We start from the raw sequence: 23,579 nt of genomic DNA on the forward strand, positions 1-23,579 counted from the left end.
TTTACACACTGCAACATCGCAAACGACATTGCGGCAACGTCACCGGTTTTGTGACATAATAGCGACCTCCCCAGCGACATTGCAGTGTGTGAAACGCATCAGCGACCTGGCCCCTGCTGTGAGGTTGCTGATCTCTACACATCTCTCAGGACCATTCTTTGGTCCTTTGTTTCCCGCTGTGCAGCATGCATCGGTGTATTTGACACCATTACAGCGACTTCGTTAGCAACTTCCCTTTCAAAAAGCTGCTTTACAACGTCCCCAATGACTAGCTAGGTCATTCTGCAGGTCCGTATCTCTGTTGCGTCGTTTTCCAGGTATGCCTGTTTGACAGCTCACCAGCAACTCAGAGACTTTGTAGCGATCCCGGCCAGGTTGGGATCGCTGGTGGGATCGCTAGAAAGTCTCAGTGTGTAAAGGGGCCTTAAGACTTGTACTGATCACTTGTGACATAACTTCTGAATTCCAGCCTGTCAGAAATTGCAGTACCAAGATAATGCCGTGGGACTGGAGCGGCGTTGGTAAAAGATGAAAACGCCGGAGGCAGAGTATGTTACTAGGGACATGGACCTTAGATTAAAATCATCACTTTGGAGAATTACTTGTTGACATGCCAGTGTAAGGAGACTTACAAGCCATGCAATGGTTCTCTGGTAAATTAATTATTCAAATCGCCTCACCAGAGAAGAAGGGGACTGGAACTTTAGTGACACCTATTGGAAATATCAATCCTAAGGCTATGTGCGCACTAGAAAAGTGATTTTTCTCAAGAAAATTTCTTGAGAAACTTCTGGGAGTTGAAGATTACCGCACCTGCGGTAAAAAAACCGCACCAAATCCGTAGGAAAAACGCATGCGTTTTTGCCGCGGTTTTACCGCAGGTTGGTCCCTGCGTTTTTTTTATGCTGTAACTACTGCAATAAATAATATAGATAATAGATAGATAATCGATAGACGGATAATGGATAGAGGGAAAGATGGGTAGATGAATAGATAGATAGATAATAGATAGATAGATGAGAAAGACCTATATAATGTCCCACCCCCCTGCATATTCTAACCTGGCACCCTTTAGTGACTTTCATGTGGCACTAAAGGGTGCCTAGCCTTGTATTTAGCCATAAAATAAATACGGTAAATAATTAAAAAAACCAAAAAAAAACACGTGGGGTCCCCCCCATCTTTTGTAGCCAGCTAGGGTAAAGCAGATGGCTGCAACCTGCAGACCACAGCTGGCAGCTTCACCTTGGCTGGTAATCCAAAACAGAGGGCACCCCACGCTGTTATTGTACATTAAATAAATAATTTAAAACAAAAAACATGGGGTCCCCCCCAAATTGGATCACCAGCCAAGGTAAAGCGGACAGCTGTGGTCTGATATTCTCAGACTAGGGAGGTCCACTGTTATTGGACACTCCCCAGTCTAAAAATAGCAGGCCGCAGCCAGCCCAGAAGTGGCGCATTCATTAGACGTGCCAATCCTGGCGCTTCGCCCCAACTCATCCCGTTGCCCTGGTACGTTGGCAAACGAGGTAATTTGAAATAGAAAAAGAAGGAATGTGCACCGCACTGCTTATCTATTTGTGAGGTAATGTAGTAGTCCCGATCCAAACACTATTCAGTGTGGCTCTTGCCTGATAATATTCTTGGCGTGCCGGATATAAACATGGATCTTTATCCTGATCTGATGGATGAAGAAGTCACTTACCGAGGTGCTATTGCCCAGCTGAAGCAAACTTTCTATGGGCAAACGAGGTAATATATGGGGTTGATGCCAGATGTGTAATGTCACCTGGCATCAAGCCCTGGGGTTCGTGATGTCACGCGTCTATCAGATACCCGACATCACCAACCCAGTCAGTAAGAAATAAAAAATAGACAACAAAAAAAGTTTTATTTGAAAAAAAAAAACACTCCCCACATTCCCTCTTTCACCAATTTATTGAAAAGAACAATCAATTCCACGTCCGGCGTAATCTGATAAGGAGGGGGGTCCCACAGCGATCCATACCATAGTCACTGTCCCATTCAATTAAGAACAGAATGTTCCCCATTGGCTGGGAGAGCAATGCAGTGACCTGAGCTACCATTAATAGCCCAGGTCACTGCAAGGGATGACGAGCGCTGCTGTCAGGAGGATAGATGATATCATTACCTGCTGTGATGATCTCCTGTAGTCCTGCCATCAGCGCTGTCACTGCCTTCTATGCCCGCCGCGTTGTCAGCAGTATCGCAAGAGCCCGTGACGTCACCGCTAGTGACAGTCTCGGGCCGCTCGCGAGACGGGCATAGACAGCAGTGACCGTGGTGACAATAGGAGGCAGGAGATCGTCACATCAGGTAATGATCTCATCTCACCTCCTGACAGCAGCGCTCGGCATCCCCGCGGCTGCACGCACTGCTGTGTGTCAGTGTCTGCCTGCGCCGCAGCGTGACAAGCTGCCGATACTGCGGGCAGACACTGACACACAGCAGGGCAGGCAGCGGCAGGGCTGCAGTGGGACACAGACTGCACGGGCACCTGGAGGTCACACGGAAGTGCTTCTGTGCGTCGTCCAGGGAGTGTGACGTCTGTGTTTACTCTGCTCCGCTTCCTCTTCTGTCATAATGACATCACTTCCTGCAAAACCGCAGGCAGCGATGTACATTACCGCAGGTAAATCGCGGCTATACCGGGGGTATATCACACATCATTTGCTACCTGCGGTATACCCCCGGAATTTCGCGATTACATTACAGTGAATGGAGTGAAATTCCGGGGGTATACCGCAGGTACCTGCGGAAAATAATGGACATGCTCATTTTCTCAAGAAAGTTTCTTGAGAAAAATCCGCAGCGTGTGCACAGCTATTTTTTGTTCCCATACGTTTTGCTGGGAAATGTCTGCAGAAAGCTTTCAAACCTTTCTCAAGAAATTTCCGCAGCAAATCCGCGGGTAAATCCGCGGGTAAAACGGCCTAGTGCGAACATAGCCTAAAAATGAATATCAACCCTTTAATGAGCTTTTGCTATATGACTTAGGATTGGAGATAAGCAATCCTGCTAAAGGTCTGATCGGTTCAGGATCGCCGATCCTGCCTGAGATCACTGATTGGATAGGCGATCCTAGGCGAACCCATTGAATTCAATGGGAGAAAAAAAAGTGATGCGCTGTAAAATTGTGTAGGGGGTTGTAAAATAAAGAAAATAAAAAATAGTTAAAGCAATACATACTTACCGAGTCTCCCTGCAGCTGCAGTGCTACTTCTGGGGCTAACAATTATCCCTAATGCATATTCAGTGCTTTTCCCCCTTCCACCGGCATCTCTGAATGGCTGCCGTTGGACCACGTCCTCACCCTCTGAGATAGCGTCTGTGATTAGATGGAATCACAAACACTGTGTGTCCTTATACTAGTGATAAATAAATGAAACAATTGGTGTAGGGTTCCCCTGTATTGATACAAGCACAGATAAAGACACGACTACAGGATGCAGCCCCCAGCTGTGCACTTACCTTGACTGCATTAAAATAAGAGGAATTGCATGTAGTTTGTTTGTTTTTTTAAATTATTTAAATATTTTTTTATTTTTATTTGCCATTCCCCCCAATCTTTATACCCAGTGAAGATAAAGCCTGACAGCTAGGAGCTGGTATTCTCAGGATGGGGAGACCCAGGCTTATTGAGCCCACCCAGCCTAAAAATAGCAGAACGCAGGCGCTCAGGATTGTCGCATCCATTAGATGCGACGATCCCGGCACCTTACCTGGCTTTTCCTGATTGCTCTGGTGCGGTGGCAATCGAGGTAATAAGGGGTTAATGTGAGTTCATAGCTGCTACTGGATTAGTGATGGGTAGGGGTCTGTGAGACCCCCCCACCACCACTAATGTTACAAGTAAAAAGAAAAACAAAAAACAAAAAAAATCCTTTATTTTAAAAAATAAAATGAAAAAACCCTCCCTTTTATCAATTTATTAAGTCTCCAAAACAGCCAGGTCCGATGTAATCCACACTATTCCCAAGACGACTCCTGCTCTGCTAAAGATGAAGGCACAGTGAGCGGAAATAGAACATGACCAAACACTGTGTTTCAGGCAGAGACTGAGCCCGAGCGATGAGTGGTGACATTACTCAGGTTAGTTGCGGTCACAGCTGGAGGTTCCCACGACCCTCCCCTTGTGACCGCAGGTAACCTGATTTCAGAGGACCTCAATGAACTCTGAGTTCACAGACCTGCATCTCCTGGAAGAAAACTGTGTTTTTTTGCGAAGAGATGCAGATTTGGTGCTAAAATTTTTACATCACATTCCTGCACCCAATCTACACCTACTGGCAAAAGAAACTACCGCATGCGGCAGTGATGCCTTTTTTTGCCAGAAGGTGTAGATTGGGTGCAGGAATGTGATGTTAAATATTTTACACATGTTTTATTGACGTATGCTGTTAGTTCAGATGTAGTAGAGCTGGAATCGTCGTGGGACCTTGTGTGGATTACGTTGGACCTGGGTCTTTTGGGGTTAATAAAAGTGGTGAAAGAGGGTGTTTTTTGTATTTTATTTCATATAAACGATTTTTTTCGGTGTTTGTTTTAATTCTCATCACAAATTAGTAATGGGGGAGCCTTAGACACCTCCCATTATTAATCCAGGGCTTAGTGGCAGCTGTGATTAACCCCTTATTACCCAGATTGTCACCACATAAGGGCAATTGGGAAGAGCCAGGGAAAGTGCTGGGATTATCGCATTTAATGGATGCGACAAGCCTGGGCAGCTGCAAGTTGCTATTTTTAGGTTGGGGAACGGGGGGGGGGAGGGGGGGTGAGGGTCAATAACCATGAGCCTGTGAGAATACCAGCCCCCAGCCGTCGGGCTTTATCTTGGCTGTTCATCAAAATTGGGGAAGACTTACGCCGTTTATTTATAAAAAAAAAAAAAAAAAAAATACAAAAAACAGAAACCTATTTACATAATTAAAAAAAAAAGCCGCATGCGGTTCCTCTTATTTTGATACACAGCCGAGATAAGTGCACTGCTGGGGGCTGCAGCCTGTAGTTGTGGGTTTTATTTGTACTTTTATTAATAGATCCTACGTCAATAATTTTATACCACGATAGACATGCACACAGCGTCTGATTCCAACCAAAACTGATGCTGTCTGGGGGCGGGGGTCTAACTCCAGGCAATGAGAGACACCAGTGGCCGGAGACAGCAGTGAATATACATTAGGAATAATTATTGGCCCTGGAAGTAGCGCTACAACCACGGGGAGACTCTGTAAGCATGTACTGCTTTAACTTTTTTTTTTTTTACAGTGGCCAATCACAGCCATGCCAATATTTGAGATGGCTGTGATGGGCAGGGAGAGGATGGTTTTTGCCATCCGAATATTAACCGATCCTTGGCAAGATGGACGACTTTTGCGGTAAATGTTCAGATGTCGGATTCAGTCTGGCTAAAGATCGTACGATTTTAACATTTTCAATCTTTGCTGATCAGGATCACTCATCTCTACTAAAGCCAAACCAGAATTTGCAGACACGGTGGTCAGAAGCCTATCACACAGCCAAATAAGATCTCATGTTTTGCACTGATGAGAGGCAACACCCCGAAACAAAGTTTCTGCAAACAGATTCTAGTTTAGCATTTATGCCAAGTCATATGGGAAGGCTTGTGATAGGGCCAATAGGTGGTACTAGAGTTTAAAGTTCCCTTCCCCTCTGGAGAGTCAATTTGAATGTAGAAGTGGTTCTATAATCTTTTCCCTACATTCACTTAGGTAATACTGGAAAGATATTTTATCTGTATCTTTCTAGCAGGTTAGCGAGCAGATAAAAAAAAAATAATTAAAATTTGAGCATCGTCAGTGATTCATGCCTTTTATTGACTAATTGAAAGATGGTAATAAATAGCACCTTTCAAGACTACTCAAGTCTCTAGATCGAGCTCAGTAGAACACAATAATTGAAGAGTCAACTTTTTTGTTGTCACTCGTCTTATTGACTGCACTATTCCGGTGACCCGGTGTGTATAAATATGTGACTTCAGATTTTGTGTTATACTATGCCTGATGAAGAGACCCGAGAGTCTTGAACGCTTGCCATTGCCATCTTGTTAGTTAGCCATTAAGAGGCATCAAGGAATGAGGACTCAAATTTTAATACTGGAAACAGGCATCATAGGCTTTTGTTCACCCACATCTAATTTTCTGCAAGACAGGCCAATTGTGAAGGACGTGGTTCACACAAAGAAATGCTACACCCACCATGTTAGATTCCATTCCTATATTTGCTTGCTTGTGTGCAAATTGTCAAAGCTGAAGGAAACGTCTTCTGCCACTACTGTCATAAATACCATAAGGCTAAAGGCCCCGTCACACAGAGATAAATCTTTGGCAGATCTGTGGTTGCAGTGAAATCATGGACATATTGTTCCATTTGTACACAGCCACAAACCTGGCACTGATTGTCCACAATTTCACTGCAACCACAGATCTGGCTGTGTGTGTGACAGGGCCTTACATCTATTAGCACACATTGAAAATACATGTTAAAAGCCCCACTCCATTGTAGCTGTCCTTTTAATCTAAGGTTCATGCCCGTAGTAATATACTCATCCTTCAATGTCTTCACCATTTACCAATGCTGCTCAGGTCCCGTGGTGCCATCTTGTGACCGAAACTTCTGACTGAACGGAATGCAAGTCTATGAGAACCAGAACGAGTCTCTCAGACTTGTATTGACAAGGAGCGAGCGAGCTCCTTGTCTTGGACCTCCAGATTGCTCCATGAAACACTGAAGCAGCCAGCAGGTCACAAACTGCTGGAGACCGACAGGAGCAGTGCTGATAACAGGTGAAGAGGCTGGAGGGTGAGTATTATGGTCATGTCACACACAACGAAAGCGACGACGACGTCGCTGCTAAGTCACCATTTTCTGTGATGTAGTAGCGACCTTGCTAGCGATGTCGCTGTGTGTGACATCCAGCAACGACCTGGCCCCTGCTGTGAGGTCGCCGGTCGTTGCTGAATGTCCTAGACCATTTTTTGGACATTGCTCTCCTGCTGTGAAGCACACATCGCTGTGTGTGACAGCGAGAGAGCGACAAACTGAATGTGCAGGGAGCAGGGAGACTGCTTCTGGCAGCCTTCGGTATGCTGTAACCAAGGTAAACATCGGGTAACCAAGCGAAGTGCTTTGCTTGGTTACCCAATATTTACCTTGGTTACTAGCGTCTGCCGCTCTCAGTCTGCTAGTGCCGGCTCCCTGCTCCCTGCATGCGTAGCCAGAGTACACATTGGGTAAATAAGCAAAGGTTTGCTTATTAACCCGATGTGTACTCTGGCTACGAGTGCAGGGAGCCAGCACTAAGCGGTGTGCGTTGGTAACCAAGGTAAATATCGGGTAACCAGCGAAGCATTTTGCTTGGTTACCCGATATTTACCTTAGTTGCCAAGCGCAGCATCGCTTTCACGCGTCGCTGCTGGCTGGGGGCTGGTCACAGGTCGCTGGTGAGATCTGCCTGATTGACCGCTCACCAGCGATCCTGATAAGGTCAGATCGTCGTCGTGATCGCTGCTGCGTCGTTATGTGTGACCCTAGCTTTAGACTAGGGCATGGGACTTCGATAATAAGAACTACTCCAACAACAAAATAAAATACAAATGCTGGAGCATTGATTTAATTCAGGCAGATATACTCACAGAAGGTGCACTGATGAAAAACCGCATCATGTGAATGCAAACTACAGATAGCTGATAGCTCTCCCCCAACTTCCCCATTCAGAGGAACACTCCCAAATGCTCTATGGGCAGAGCAGAATCATCAGGCACTTCTCAATGCAGAACAAAGGAATCAGGCAGTTAAAATCCTACCTGGACAATCTATGGATGGCTGTTTGGCTGACTTATCTAATATTGTGAGCCCTCATGGGCAGAGTCCTCTCTTCACCTATACCAGTCTTGGATTATTCCTGAGTACTGTACTTGTATTTATGTATACCCCTTTTCACAAGTAAAGAGCCATAGAAATAAATGGAGTTATATTACTACAATTATTATTATATATGGGGGGGGGGGTGTTCTTAAAGGGGCAGTCCACTACTTTCACATTTGTGGTCTATAACCTATTGTCAATGTTATCAGTGCACCCCCGCCGATCAGCAGTTCTTGGTCCCGGTGGCTGCAGCAGACAGCTAGAAATGCTCAGTTCCGGAGCTGGTCCATGTTCTGATCGTGGCCGCAGCCGGATACTGCACATCAACCTCCCATTTTAATCAATAGGAGGCAGATGTGCAGTACCCAGCTGCAGTCACTATCAGAAGACGGACCAGCTCAATAACTGAGCATTTACAGCTGTCTGCTGCCGCCGCGACCAAAAGCAGCTGATCAGCAGAGGTGAGAGGTGTCAGATCCCGGCCGATCAGACATTGATGACCTCTCCTAAGGATAGCCCATCAATATAAAAGTGGACAACCCCTTTAATATGTATAGTTTAGAAGCGATTCTTGTGACTACGTCTACCTAGGACATAAAATTATGCAGATTTGTTAAAGGTTCAATGCTTTGCAGAGTAATAAAAACTTACCACAGCCAATCAAATCACGGCAACAATCACTTGCTTTAAACTATGTACAAACATTTAGAGGCCTATGAAGAGAAACTGGCATACACTGAGCAAACAAAAAAAAAAAAAAATCACATTTAAAAAAAACTGGTGTAAACAGCGGTCACTAATGTTATAATATGAACAGTAAAGTCAGAACATTTTAGATTTCCACTAATTTAGATCCATGCACATTTAGAGCCAGCAAATGCCCGGGCACATGCCTCAAGACTGACACATCACTGCAATTTTGGCCAACTATCATGGAATCCTAAACCAACCGTACACAATACACGTCTTTGTGCCTATAACTGCAAGCCCTGCAGTACGCGTAGCATCAGTTATTACATTTTATACAGTAATAATTGTGTCCAAGATTATGGCAGGTCCACGTTAACCCTTTTTGTGCTATAGGTTTCAGTACAATTTTCATAAATAAAAATTAAAAAAAAAAAAAAAAAAAAAGAAATTATACATTTTCTGAAAATAGGATACCTGGCACATTGTGAAAATGCACTTGACAGTGTTGCATGTAGTATTTTGTAAAAATGCATACCAATTCAGGTCTGTGGCAAGAAGTCTGAACCTGTCATTAGCAAAAACGATATTTACCTACAGATGTAGTAGTAATCTGATGGTAAACAGCGCATATATTATGTGTGGCAGGCTTCCAGGAGCAGCAGCTACAGGGAGAAAAATAAGTTATATTCTCCTTGCAGCCACTACTCATTTCCAGGTACGGTCACAGCGAGAGCTGAAGAAGCGAGGGCGCATACGCTGCCCTCTCAGCCGTAAGACTAGAATAACAGGGTCTTCACAAAGATGGCGCCGGAGATAAGATCTATGCGTAGGCGCCAACTCTGACGCCATCTTAGTGACTAAAAAGATGAATAGTACATTAGCATATATAACAGAGGGAGGGAGACCAGGGGGAGTGGGGGGGCGGGAATCCGTATGAATACCCACCCAGAGATTATCTGCTCTGATGCAACTGCCAATCAAAAAGATGACACATTTTTAAACTTCACTTTCTTTGATTTGAAAGGCTAACATCGGAGCTGACCACTAATGGTATGTATAGAATCAGCCCGATAGTGCCAGTATAGCACTGGCTTTAGCTTATATACCAAAATCCTGGTGATTGGTTCCCTTTAAAATCAATAATGATCTTCACACCTCCATTTTTTTCACATGGGCCATGTGTCCCTGTGAACTACATATGTCTCCCATGTGTTTTCACATGGAACACGTCCGTTTTTTTACTGTCAGCACAGAAACACAGGCCCATACAAGACATTGGGACAGTGAAAAACGTGTACAGCACATGAATTACATCAGTGTGACACAGACCAGAGTAAGATGCATTCAAGAAATTAAATTTTTTTTTATGTGTTAAAGATGTGCAAAGATGAAATTTTACAGCTATCAAAAAATAAAAATAAAAAAAAAAAAAAAAGAAACACAAAACCACATACAACCCGTAGTCCTCCCTATTTTTGATAACCAGCAGACTGCTAGGGGCTGATATCAGGCTGGGAAAGTCCATGGCTATTGGGCTCTTCCCAGTCTAAAATTACCAGCCCACAACTGCCCCAGAATTGACACATCACATGAGCTGCAACAATTCTGGCGCTTCTCCGAGGCTTTTCACAATTGCCTTGGTGCGGTTAAAATCGGGGTAATGGTTTATGGGGTTGATGTCAGCTGTGTAGTGTCAGTTGCCATCAAGCCCTGGTGTTAGTAACAGAGATGTGTCTATCCAACACCCCCATTACTAATCCAGGAAGAAAAAAAAACACACAAATGGGACATCACATCAGAGAAATGAGCGGTTGTATTCCTGATGTGAGTGCTCATCACAGTCCCCAGGTAAGCAAAGTGCAGCATAAACCAGGAGTGGCTGCTGCTCAAAGCCTATGGAGTCTCGTTCTGATGCTTCCTAGCCTTTGATCAACGTAATCGAGGAATTCTGTGGGAACCACTGGACCAAGGCAGCGCTGGTATCTTTGCTTTCTAATAAACTGGTGAATGAGGGACAGTGTCTGGTCTTTATTTCTCTCTTTTTAAGGTCTTTCAGGTTTCCCCTTTCTAGATAACGGCAGACCTACATGGGTTTGTTTGTTTTAAGAATTTTTTTTTTGTTTTTTTTTCTTCAAATAAAGTATTTTTTGTGTAAGTTCTCTTCTTTTTACTTACTGATACACCTCTCCATTACTAACACCAGGGCTGCATGTGAGCTGACATCAACCCCCAACTACCATTACCCCGATTGTCACTGCACTAGGACAATCAGGAAGAGCACAGGCGAAACACCAGAATTGACGCATCCGATGTGAACACAACAAACATGTTTTGGGTTTTTTTCAACAGACATGTGAAAGGGCCTAACAGTGTAATTTTGGTGTGGCCTCTCAACATCTCAGACAGCCTTTACATGTCTAAACCACTGGTACTCATTTTTGTTGCCAGCGATGTAGACATTAATGGCTGTGTGTTGTTGTTTAAAGGGCACACCAAATTGACACTGTTATACAAGCTGTGCACTGACTACTTTATATAGTATCAAAGTGTCATGCAGTGGGGAAAAATAAGTATTTGATACTCTGCTTATTTTGCAAGTTTTCCCAACTACAAAGAATGTTGAGGTCTGTTATTTTTATTACAGGTACACTTCAACTGTGACAGACAGGAAAGAAAAAAATAAAAAATAAATCCAGAAAATCACATTGTATGATTTTTAAATAATTAATTTGCATTTTAACACCTGAAATAAGTATTTTATACAATAGAAAAAGAGAACTTAATATTTGGCAGAAACCTTTGCTTGCAATTACAGAGGTCACTTGTTTCCTGTAGTTCATGACCAAGTTTGCATACACTGCAGCAGAGATTTTGTCCCACTCCTCCATACAGATTTTCTCCAGATCTTTCAGGCTTCTGGGATGACGCTAAAACTTATTTTCAAGGCCCTCCCAAGATCTTCTATTGGGTTCAGGTCTGGAGACTGGCTCGGCCTTTCTAGGACCTTGAAATGCTTCTTACAGAGCCACCCCTTAGTTGCCCTGGCTGTGCGTTTTGGGTCACTGTCATGCTGGAAGATCCAGCCATGATCCATCTTAAATGCTCTTACTGAGGAAAGGAGGTTATTGGACAAAATCTCACAATACATGACCCCATCCATCCTCCCTTCAATACGGAGCAATCGTCCTGTCCCCTTTGCAGAAAAGCACCCTCAAAGTATTAGGTTTCCACTTCCATGCTTCACGGTTGGGATGGTGGTCTTGGGGTTTTACTCATTCGTCTTCCTCCAAACACAGTGAGTAGAGTTGATATCAAAAAGTTCTATTTTGGTCTCATCAGACCACATGACCTTCTCTCATACCTTCTCTGGATCATCCAGATGGTCATTGGCGAGCTTCAAATGGGACTGGACACGTGCTGGTGTGAGCAGGGGGACCTTGCGTACTCTGGAGGATTTTAATCCATGATGGCGTACTGTGTTACCGACGGTAATCTTTGAGACTGTGGTCCTAGCTCTCTTCAGGTCATTGACAATGTCCTCCTGTGCAGTTCTGGGCCAATTCCTGACCTTTCTCAGAATCATCCTTACCCCAAGAGGCGAGATCTTGCATGAAACCCCAGACTAAAGGGTGCTTTACACGCTGCGACATTGCTAACAATATATCGTCGGGGTCACGTCGATAGTGACGCACACCCAGGGCCGTTAGCGACATCGCAGCGTGTGACACCAAGGAGCGACGATCAACGAGCGCAAAAAGGTGAAAAATCGTTGCTCGTTGACACGTCGCTCCTTTTCCAAATATCGTTGCTGCTGCAAGTAAGATGTTGTTCGTCGTTCCTGCGGCATCACACATCGCTATGTGTGACAGCGCAGGAACGATGAACATCTCCTTACCTACGTCCACCGGCAATGAGGAAGGAAGGAGGTGGGCGGTATGTTCCAGCCGCTCATCTCCGCCCCTCCTCTGCTATTGGACGGCTGCCGTGTGACGCTGCACGAACCGCCCCCTTAGAAAGGAGGCGGATCGCCGGCCAGAGCGACGTCGCAGAGAAGGTAAGTCCGTGTGACGGGTGTTAGCGATGTTGTGTGCCACGGGCAGCGATTTGCCCGTGACGCACAACCGACGGGGGCGGGTACGCTTGCTAGCGATATCGGTACCGATGTCGCAGTGTGTAAAGTACCCTCAAGTAAGATTGACAGACATCTTGTGTTTGTTCCATTTTCTAATAATTGAGTCAACAGTTGTAGCCTTCTCACCAAGCTACTTGCCTATTGTACTGTAGCCCATCCCAGCCTTGTGCAGGTCTAAAATGTTGTCACTCATGTTCTTAGCTCTTTAGTCTTGGCCATGGTGGAGAGGTTGGAGTGTGATTGTGTGGACAGGAGTCTTTATACAGGTATCAAGGTCAAACATATTAATTTAATACAGGTAATGAGTGCATAGTAGGAGGGCTTCTTAAAGAAAAAACACTTAATTACTTACCGGTAATGTGTTTTTTTCGGAGACCATGACAGCATTCGTGTATACCACTCCGGTGGAGTGAGCCTTCAAACCTGTGGGAAACCTCCCTACCACTAGCTATATTGTTGTGAATGTCAGTTATGCTTTGGCTGCTGGGAGGCTCCCTCTGGTGGCCAGGAATGGTTTGGACATAGACCAGGTGTGTTGAGCAATGGGCATTTCCATTGCTAACTCTCTGCTTATTTAAATCCTGGTCTGATAGCAGGCTATGCCGGATGTCAGTTGTTCTTTGTTCACCAGCCTGCTTCATTCTGCTCCACCCCACATCTACCCCAGATAAGTGCTTTGTTCTTTATATATTGTTTGGTTCTTTTACTCTTATCTGAGTTTGTCATTTGTTGTGATTGTTTTCAGTTTATTTGCATGCAGGGATTTTCCCTCTCAGTTGCTTAGCTGGGGAACTCCCTGCAGTTTTGTTTGGAGTATAGCTCCTTTAAGTCCATGTGTTTGTGGCTTTTTGAATTTGTTATGATTCTTGTTTACTGTTCATTGGTATGACAAGAGCGCCTGGTATAGGACGGAGTGCAGATCGTGCGATCTGAGGGCCTTTTTGTACTATCAGGAATTTGGCATTTTTCAGGGTTTTTCTCTGGCCACCATCAGCCCCTTTCCCGTCCTTTCCTATTTTAGTCAGTGGGGGCCTCACCTTTTGCTAATCCTATCATCTGTGTATTGTGTTTTCCTATATCACCGCAGTCTTTGAATGTGGGGGGCTTGCTATTCTTATCTATTTTCTGAGGCAGAGAGTTATTCATCTTTCCTTCCTTTAGGATAGTTAGTTCTCCGGCTGGGTTCGCAGTTCACAGGATGTTAGTTCACCCCTCGGCTACTTCTAGTGTTGATGGTTAGTAAGGGGATGGCGGCCAGATTAGTTGCCAATGCTCTTGTCACCTTTTACCAATGATTTGTGGTGGTCTTCCATGGTTCCGGATCAAAACACTATATAGGCTAGAGAAATGGCCTCCCTGATCCATCTGGCTAATGTGGATTTAGAGGCCATATGACCCTTCCTCTGACCCTGAAAAGCTATGAACAAGGATCTATCCTTCCTCCAGGGGCTAGATACGGCAAGATACTGCAAAACACACCTTACATCAAGAGTATATTTCTCTTCCATGACATTTTTCGGGTTACTACAGAAGGAAGGCAAGACAATCTCCTGCGTTCTATGGAACCGGGACACAACCTTGGGGAGATACAAAGGATCTGGCTTCAGAAGGACCCTATCATCTAGAACCACTTTCAAGGGGGGGGGGGGGGGGGAGGGGGTGTCAGCAAATAGGGCCTGGATATCACCCACACGTCTTGCAGAGGTTAAAAGGATGGTTCACCCATACTTTTTACTGTCTACTTCGATATTATATTGAGAAACTATGTTTCTCTCAGATATCTTGTGTTGGCAATAGTGCCTGTGAGAGGCGCTATTGCAGACCGCTGTTCTCCGCTCCGGTGACGTCACGTCAAGTGCCGCACACGTCACACCCGTGCGGCCGGCTGCAGTATTCCTGACTCACTGAGCTGTGTTTCACCGCTCACAGCTCATCTGCTCCCTCCTCCCTCACAGCCCAGCGCGTCTCCTGCTTGCAGCGTTCAGCTGTGAGGGAGGAGGGAGCAGATTGGCTGTGAGCGGTGAAACACTGCTCACAGCTCAGTGAGTCAGGAATACTGCAGCCGGCCACACAAATGTGACGTGTGCGGCACTTGACGTGACGTCACCGGAGCGGGTTACAGCGGTCTGTAATAGCGCCTCTCGCAGGCACTAATGCCAACACAAGGTATTTCAGAGAAACATTGTTTCTCAATATAAAATATCGAACTAGACAATAAAAAATAATATGGGTGAACTACCCCTTTAAGGCTACCTAAAGAACAGTTTTGAGGGAGAGACACTTCAGGGATGCAGAAGTAAGAGGATCAAACGGAGGCTCCATGAGCGCTGAAAGGACCAAATTAAGGTCCCAAGGGGCCACCGAAGGAGATTTTACTAACCTATCCCTAGCGCAAGCTTTGAGGAAGCGACACACCCAATCTCCTGCTAGATTAACATTGAAGAGAGCTCCCAGAGCAGAGACCTGAACTCTAAGCGTGCTAACAGAGATGCCTAGATCCCATCCACTTTGAAGGAATTCTAACACCTGACCTAAGGGGACCTGCCCTTTAGGATCTGCTCCAGTGAGAGACAAACTTTTTCCAAGTCCTATGGTATATCCGAGTAGTAATAGGCTTTCTACTTCTGAGGAGGGTGGAGACAAGAGAAGCAGAAAACCCCTTACTGATTAACAGTCTCCGTTCAAATTCCATGCCGTCAGGTGAAGCTTCTCTGCCAACGGGTGGAGAACCGAACCTTGGGAGAGAAGGTCCGGCAGTTCTGGAAGGACCCATGTATCTGTGACTGACCGCTTTTGGAGCCAGAAGAACCATGGCCTTGTGGGCCAAATCGGAAGTATCAAGATCAGTCTTGTTTTGCCCTCCCGTATCTTCCTGAGGACTAAGGGAATCAGTAGAATTGGTGGAAAGACATAAGCCAGAGTAAAGTCCCATTTTATCAGGAGCAAGTCTACCGCATAAGGATTTTCTAGCGGATATGGGGAGCAGAAACAATGCGTCTATCTGTTGGCTCTCGTGGCAAAGAGATCTACAACCGAAAGACCCCACATGTGAGTAATGAGCCTGAAAACAGAGGGCTTTAAGACCTCCTCCCCCTGCCGCAACGGAACCCGGCTGAGGAAGTCCGCCATAGCATTATCTGCTCCCCGAATGCGAACTGCTGACAACGAGAGAAGGTGAGATTCTGCTATGTGAAGGATGTTGCCTGCTATAAGACTGAGTGTTGTGGAGCAGGTACCTCCCTGGTGGTTTATGTATGCGACAGTGACACAGTTGTCGGACATTATCCTGACATGATGAAGGACTAGATGTGGCAGCAGGGTGTGCAGTGCCTTCTCCACTGCCAGGAGCTCTTTTGCATTGGAGGACCGGGCCTGTTCTTTCACAGACCATTGCCCCTGTATCAGGCGAGTCTGAAGATGAGCCCCCCCATCCGGTAGGGCTGGCGTCTGTCAATACGACCCTGTCTGGACAGACTAACCAAGGGACCCCCCTGCCAAGCACCTCCGCGTTCCCCCACCAGTGTAGCGAGGATATCGTGGACTATGCTAGCACTGTCGAGAAAACGACGCAGGAGCTCTTGATTTGTCAAGACGTCTTGCTGTAATGCTCTGGTATGTGCTTGAGCCCATGGTACCGCCAGTATACAAGACGTCAGGAGGCCCAGAAGGGACATGGATTTTCTTAGTGACATTGTTGGATGAGAAACCGCCTGCGAGACCTGAGCCTGAACTTTCATGATTTTGCACTCCGGAAGCTGGCAGACGAGATTCACAGAGTCCTAAGTGAGACCTAAGAACAGCTGAGAAGTTGCAGGTATTACCCTTGATTTTTTTCAGGTTGACCAGCCATCTAAGATTTGTTAAAGCCGTCATAACATGATGCAGCTGCTCTAAACATCGCTGAGCCGACTCCCTGACTATAAGGAAATCGTCCAGGTACGGAACTAAGAGAATATTCGCTCTGAGATGCACCAAGACCACTAGGATCAATTTTATAAAGATCCGAGGTGCTACTGCCAGGCCAAAGGGAAGCGCCTTGAACTGAAAATGAGCAATTTGACCATCAAAGTTGAGGGCAACCCTCAAAGGGCTGAAAATGAGCGTGCATCACAACATGGTAGTAGGCGTCTTTGAGGGCTAAAACTACCATGTAACAGTTGGGGTAAAGCAAGTTGGAACGTGTAGATGCCAGTTCAGTCCCCTCAGGTTTATAATGGTCTGAAAGGACCCATCCGGCTTCCTTACGAGAAAGAGAGGAGAGTAATATCCTGTGGCGTGCTGTCATGGGTGACCGATAAAAACTTAATTACTTACCGGTAATGTGTTTTTTCAGAACCCATGACAGCACCCGTGTAAATAGTGGGGTGCCGTCATGGGTGACCGATAAAACAAAAATAGCAGGTCTGTGAGAGCCAGAATTCTTGCTTGTTGGTAGGTGATCAAATATGTATTTTATGCAATAAAAATCAAATTAATTTTTAAAAAAGAGAATTTTGTTTACTTACCGTAAATTCTGTTTTCTTATAGTTCCGTATTGGGAGACCCAGACCATGGGTGTTTAGCTTCTGCCTCCGGAGGACACACAAAGTACTACACTTAAAAGTGTAGCAACTCCCTCTGAGCTTATACACCCCCTGGTGAGCCAGTCCCAGCCAGTTTAGTGCAAAAGCTGAAGGAGAATAGCCACCCACAAGTAGAACAGAGCAAGAGCCGGAACAACCGGAGACTCTGTCCACGACAACAGCCGGTGATAACACACGGAACAAGAAAATTGCCAACGGGCAACAGGGAGGGAGCTGGGTCTCCCAATACGGAACTATAAGAAAAAGAATTTACGGTAAGTAAACAAAATTCTCTTTTTCTTTATCGTTCCTTTGGGAGACCCAGACCATGGGACGTTCCAAAGCAGTCCCTGGGTGTGAAATAAACAGAAAAACTAAGAAGTAGGCAGAACCTAACTTCACAAGTGGGCGACAGCCGCCTGAAGGATGCGTCTGCCAAAGCTCGCAGCTGCCGAAGCATGAGCATGCACTTGGTAGTGCTTCGAGAAGGTATGCAGGCTAGTCCAAGTGGCAGCCTGACAGACTTGTTGAGCCGTAGCCTGGTGCCTAAAAGCCCAAGAGGCACCGACAGCTCTGGTCGAGTGTGCTTTGATCCCCGGCGGGGGAGGCACCTGAGTACTCTGGTAGGCGTCCGAAATGGTCAATCTAATCCAACGGGCCAAGGTCGGCTTAGAAGCAGGGAGACCCTTGCGCCGCCCTGTGGTTAGCACAAAAAGAGAGGTGCACCGCCTAAGCGCAGCGGTGCGAGATACATAAATCCGGAGAGCACGCACCAGATCTAGAGTACAGTTAGGTCCAGAAATATTTGGACAGTGACACAATTTTCGCGAGTTGGGCTCTGCATGCCACCACATTGGATTTGAAATAAAACCTCTACAACAGAATTCAAGTGCAGATTGTAACGTTTAATTTGAAGGTTTGAACAAAAATATCTGATAAAAATTGTAGGAATTGTAAACATTTCTTTACAAACACTCCACATTTTAGGAGGTCAAAAGTAATTGGACAAATAAACCAAACCCAAACAAAATATTTTTATTTTCAATATTTTGTTGCGAATCCTTTGGAGGCAATCACTGCCTTAAGTCTGGAACCCATGGACATCACCAAACGCTGGGTTTCCTCCTTCTTAATGCTTTGCCAGGCCTTTACAGCCGCAGCCTTCAGGTCTTGCTTGTTTGTGGGTCTTTCCGTCTTAAGTCTGGATTTGAGCAAGTGAAATGCATGCTCAATTGGGTTAAGATCTGGTGATTGACTTGGCCATTGCAGAATGTTCCACTTTTTTGCACTCATGAACTCCTGGGTAGCTTTGGCTGTATGCTTGGGGTCATTGTCCATCTGTACTATGAAGCGCCGTCCGATCAACTTTGTGGCATTTGGCTGAATCTGGGCTGAAAGTATATCCCGGTACACTTCAGAATTCATCCGGCTACTCTTGTCTGCTGTTATGTCATCAATAAACACAAGTGACCCAGTGCCATTGAAAGCCATGCATGCCCATGCCATCACGTTGCCTCCACCATGTTTTACAGAGGATGTGGTGTGCCTTGGATCATGTGCCGTTCCCTTTCTTCCCCAAACTTTATTCTTCCCATCATTCTGGTACAGGTTGATCTTTGTCTCATCTGTCCATAGAATACTTTTCCAGAACTGAGCTAGCTTCATGAGGTTTTTTTCAGCAAATTTAACTCTGTCCTGTCTATTTTTGGAATTGATGAATGGTTTGCATCTAGATGTGAACCCTTTGTATTTACTTTCATGGAGTCTTCTCTTTACTGTTGACTTAGAGACAGATACACCTACTTCACTGAGAGTGTTCTGGACTTCAGTTGATGTTGTGAACGGGTTCTTCTTCACCAAAGAAAGTATGTGGCGATCATCCACCACTGTTGTCATCCGTGGACGCCCAGGCCTTTTTGAGTTCCCAAGCTCACCAGTCAATTCCTTTTTTCTCAGAATGTACCCGACTGTTGATTTTGCTACTCCAAGCATGTCTGCTATCTCTCTGATGGATTTATTCTTTTTTTTCAGCCTCAGGATGTTCTGCTTCACCTCAATTGAGAGTTCCTTAGACCGCATGTTGTCTGGTCACAGCAACAGCTTCCAAATGCAAAACCACACACCTGTAATCAACCGCATACCTTTTAACTACTTCATTGATTACAGGTTAACGAGGGAGACGCCTTCAGAGTTAATTGCAGCCCTTAGAGTCCCTTGTCCAATTACTTTTGGTCCCTTGAAAAAGAGGAGGCTATGCATTACAGAGCTATGATTCCTAAACCCTTTCTTCGATTTGGATGTGAAAACTCTCATATTGCAGCTGGGAGTGTGCACTTTCAGCCCATATTATATATATATATATATATATATATATATAATTGTATTTCTGAACATGTTTTTGTAAACAGCTAAAATAACAAAACTTGTGTCACTGTCCAAATATTTCTGGACCTAACTGTATGCAGCGCTTTTTCAAAGCGATGAACAGGGGCCGGACAGAAGGAAGGTAAGGAAATGTCCTGGTTAAGGTGGAAGAGAGAGACCACCTTAGGAAGAAAGTCCGGAGTCGGACGGAGAACCACCTTGTCCTGGTGAAAAACTAAAAAAGGTGACTCCGAGGAGAGCGCAGCCAAATCAGAGACTCTCCTGAGAGAAGTTATGGCAACTAGAAAGGCCACTTTCTGAGAAAGACGATACAAAGAAACCTCCCTAAGAGGCTCAAAAGGGGGTTTCTGCAATACCGTGAGGACCAAGTTAAGGTCCCAGGGATCCAAGGGCCGCCGATAAGGCGGAATGATGTGAGACGCGCCCTGCATGAAGGTGCGGACCTGAGCCAGCCGGGCGAGACGCCGCTGGAACAGTACTGACAGAGCTGAGACTTGTCCCTTGAGAGAGTTGAGGGACAGTCCTAGCTGCAGACCGGACTGCAGAAAAGACAGAAGGGTCAGCAAAGAGAATGGCCAAGGAGGATGGCCGGAAGAGCGACACCAGGACAGGAAAATTTTCCAAGTCCTGTGATAGATCTTGGCGGAGGAAGACTTACGGGCCCGAGTCATAGTGGAGATGACCTCAGGAGGAATACCAGAAGTAGTCAAAATCCAGGACTCAAGAGCCACGCCGTCAATTTGAGGGCCGCAGAATTCGGGCGGCAAAACGGACCTTGCGAGAGTAGGCCTGGACGGTCCGGAAGATGCCACGGCATCTCTACGGACAGTTGGAGCAGGTCCGGATACCAAGCTCGCCTGGGCCAGTCCGGTGCAATGAGGATGACTCGACGGCCCTCCATTCTGATCTTGCGCAGGACTCTGGGCAAGAGAGCTAGAGGGGGAAACACGTAGGACAGACGAAACTGGGACCAGTCTTGAACCAGAGCGTCCGCGGCGAAGGCCTGAGGATCGTGGGAGCGAGCCACGTAAACAGAAACCTTGTTGTTGTGACGGGATGCCATTAGGTCCACGTCCGGAGTGCCCCATTTGCGGCAGATTGACTGAAACACTGCCGGGTGCAGGGACCACTCGCCACCGTCCACGCATTGACGGCTGAGATAATCTGCCTCCCAGTTTTCCACGCCTGGGATGTGGACTGCGAATATGGTGGACTTGGAGTCCTCCGCCCATTGAAGGATGCGTTGTACCTCCATCATTGCCAGGCGTCTGCGTGTCCCGCCTTGGTGATTGATGTAGGCAACCGCTGTTGCGTTGTCTGACTGTATTCGAAAATGCCTGCCCGCCAACAGGTGGTGAAAAGCTAGGAGAGCTAGAAACACGGCTCTGGTTTCCAGCACATTGATTGAAAAGGCTGACTCGGACGGGTCCAAGTGCCCTGTGCTCTGTGGTGGAGATATACCGCTCCCCAGCCGGATAGACTGGCATCCGTGGCGAGAATCATCCAGGACGGGGCCAGGAAGGAGCGCCCTTGGGACAGGGAGAGGGGCCGAAGCACCACTGAAGAGAGCTCCTGGTCCGTGGCAACAGAGCCACTAACCTCTGTAAGGAGGAAGGCCATTTGTCCCAACAGCGGAGAATGTCCAGCTGCAGAGGGCGCAGATGGAACTGGGCAAAGGGAACAGCCTCCATGGACGCCACCATTGACCCAGCACCTGCATCAGGCGCCTGAGGGTATAACGGCGGGGCCGCAGCAGAGAGCGCACCGCTAGCTGGAGAGACTGCTGTTTGATTAAGGGCAACTTCACAAGTGCCGGTAAAGTCTCGAACTGCATCTCTAGGTACGTGAGACTCTGGGTCGGAGTCAGAGTGGATTTGGGAAGATTGACAAGCCACCCGAATTGGGCTAGAGTGGCGAGAGTGAGCGAGACACTCCGCTGACAGTCTGCGCTGGATGGAGCCTTGACTAGAAGGTCGTCCAGGTAAGGAAGCACTGCCAACCCCTGGAGGTGCAGGACCGCAATCACTGCCACCATGACCTTGGTGAATACCCGAGGGGCCGTGGCTAACCCGAAGGGGAGAGCCGCGAATTGGAAATGATCCTCTCCTATGGCAAAACGTAACCAACGCTGGTGTGAAACTGCGATTGGCACATGTAGATAGGCATCTCTGATGTCGATGGACGCCTGGAAATCCCCTTGGGTCATTGAGGCAATGACTGATCGCAGAGACTCCATGCGAAAATGCCGCACCCGAACATGCTTGTTGAGAAGCTTGAGATCCAGGATGGGCCGGAAGGTACCGTCCTTTTTGGGAACTAGGAAGAGGTTTGAGTAAAAACCTCTGAACCGTTCCCGAGTGGGAACTGGTACAATCACTCCGTTTGCCTGCAGGGATGCCACGGCCTGCGAGAGGCGGCGGCCTTGGAGCAGGGGGGAGTTGAGAGAAAAAATCTGTTTGGCGGGCTGGAAGAGAATTCTATCCTGTAGCCGTGAGATATGATATCTCTCACCCACTGATCGGAGACTTGTTTTAACCAAGCGTCGCCAAAGTGGGAGAGCCTGCCACCGACTAAGGACGTGGCTGGAGCGGGCAGAGAGTCATGAGGAGCCTGCCTTAGTGGCAGGACCTCCTGCGGTCTTCTGCAGACGCGCTTTTGGGTGCCAGTTGGATTTCTGATCCTTAGCTGAGTTAGCGGACGAGGCGGAGGGCTTAGAGGATGACCAGTTGGAGTAACGAAAGGAACGAAACCTCGATTGATTCCTACCCTGGGCGGGTTTCCTGGTCTTGGTTTGTGGCATGGAAGTACTCTTCCCGCCAGTAGCTTCCTTAATAATTTCATCCAGCTGTTCGCCGAACAGCCGGGAACCAGCAAAAGGGAGCCCAGCAAGAAACTTCTTGGAAGAAGCATCTGCCTTCCACTCTCGAAGCCACAAGATCCTGCGGATAACAATGGAATTAGCTGAAGCCACCGCAGTGCGGTGAGAAGCCTCTAGCATGGCAGACATGGCATAAGATGAAAAAGCTGAAGCCTGAAAAGTTAAGGAAACCATCTCAGGCATAGATTCCTTGCTGAGGGAATGCATCTCCTCTAGGGAAGCAGAGATGGCTTTGAGAGCCCACACTGCTGCAAAAGTCGGGGAAAAAGCAGCCCCCGCAGCTTCATACACAGATTTGGCCAGAAGGTCAATCTGACGGTCAGTGGAATCCTTAAGTGAGGTGCCGTCAGCCACCGACACAACGGTCCGGGCTGAGAGCCTAGACACCGGGGGGTCTACCTTTGGGGAGTGCGACCACTCCTTGACCACCTCAGGTGAAAAGGGAAAACGGTCATCAGAACCACGCTTTGGAAAGCGTTTGTCAGGACAGGCCCTGGGTTTGGTCACAGCGGTCTGAAAACTGGAGTGGTTAAAGAACACACTCTTCACTCTCTTAGGCGAGGTAAACTGATGCTTTTCTGCCAGAGAGGGTTGCTCCTCTGAGACTGGCGGATTGAGATCCAGTACAGAATTAATAGAAGCAATCAAGTCACTAAAATCTGAGTCACCCTCGGAGAGATCGATGGGGTACATAGCCTCCGAGCCCCCTGTGAGGGCATCCTCCTCATCTTGAGAGTCAGCTCTTGAGACAGAGCCGTGGGATGGGGAGGGGGAGGAAACCCTGCGCCTTCTCTTAGAAGGACGGGGTCTGGGACCTGATGATGAATCCTCTGTGAGCTCTGCTGGACGGAGGTCAGAGGATAGGGATCATCTTGCAAGAGTATTAGAGGCACCCTGTGAGGAGGGCTGATGTATATTCATCAAAGTCCTGGACAAAAGTCCCATGGACTCAGCAAATGACTGGGATATGGACCTAGAAAAGGACTCTACCCAGGCCGGGGGTTCAGCCACAGGTGCAGAA

The 23,579-nt window shown here is 46.8% G+C and overlaps 1 protein-coding gene across 2 annotated transcripts in view; it reads right to left on the bottom strand.

The window, feature by feature from the left end:
- PISD (phosphatidylserine decarboxylase) overlaps positions 1-23,579 on the bottom strand; it is a 73,746-nt gene that overhangs the window by 42,387 nt on the left and 7,780 nt on the right. The gene's annotated exons all lie outside the window — the stretch shown is intronic.

Source organism: Anomaloglossus baeobatrachus, chromosome 1 (assembly GCF_048569485.1).
Source record: "Anomaloglossus baeobatrachus isolate aAnoBae1 chromosome 1, aAnoBae1.hap1, whole genome shotgun sequence".
In the NCBI taxonomy this organism is placed as follows: domain Eukaryota; kingdom Metazoa; phylum Chordata; class Amphibia; order Anura; family Aromobatidae; genus Anomaloglossus; species Anomaloglossus baeobatrachus.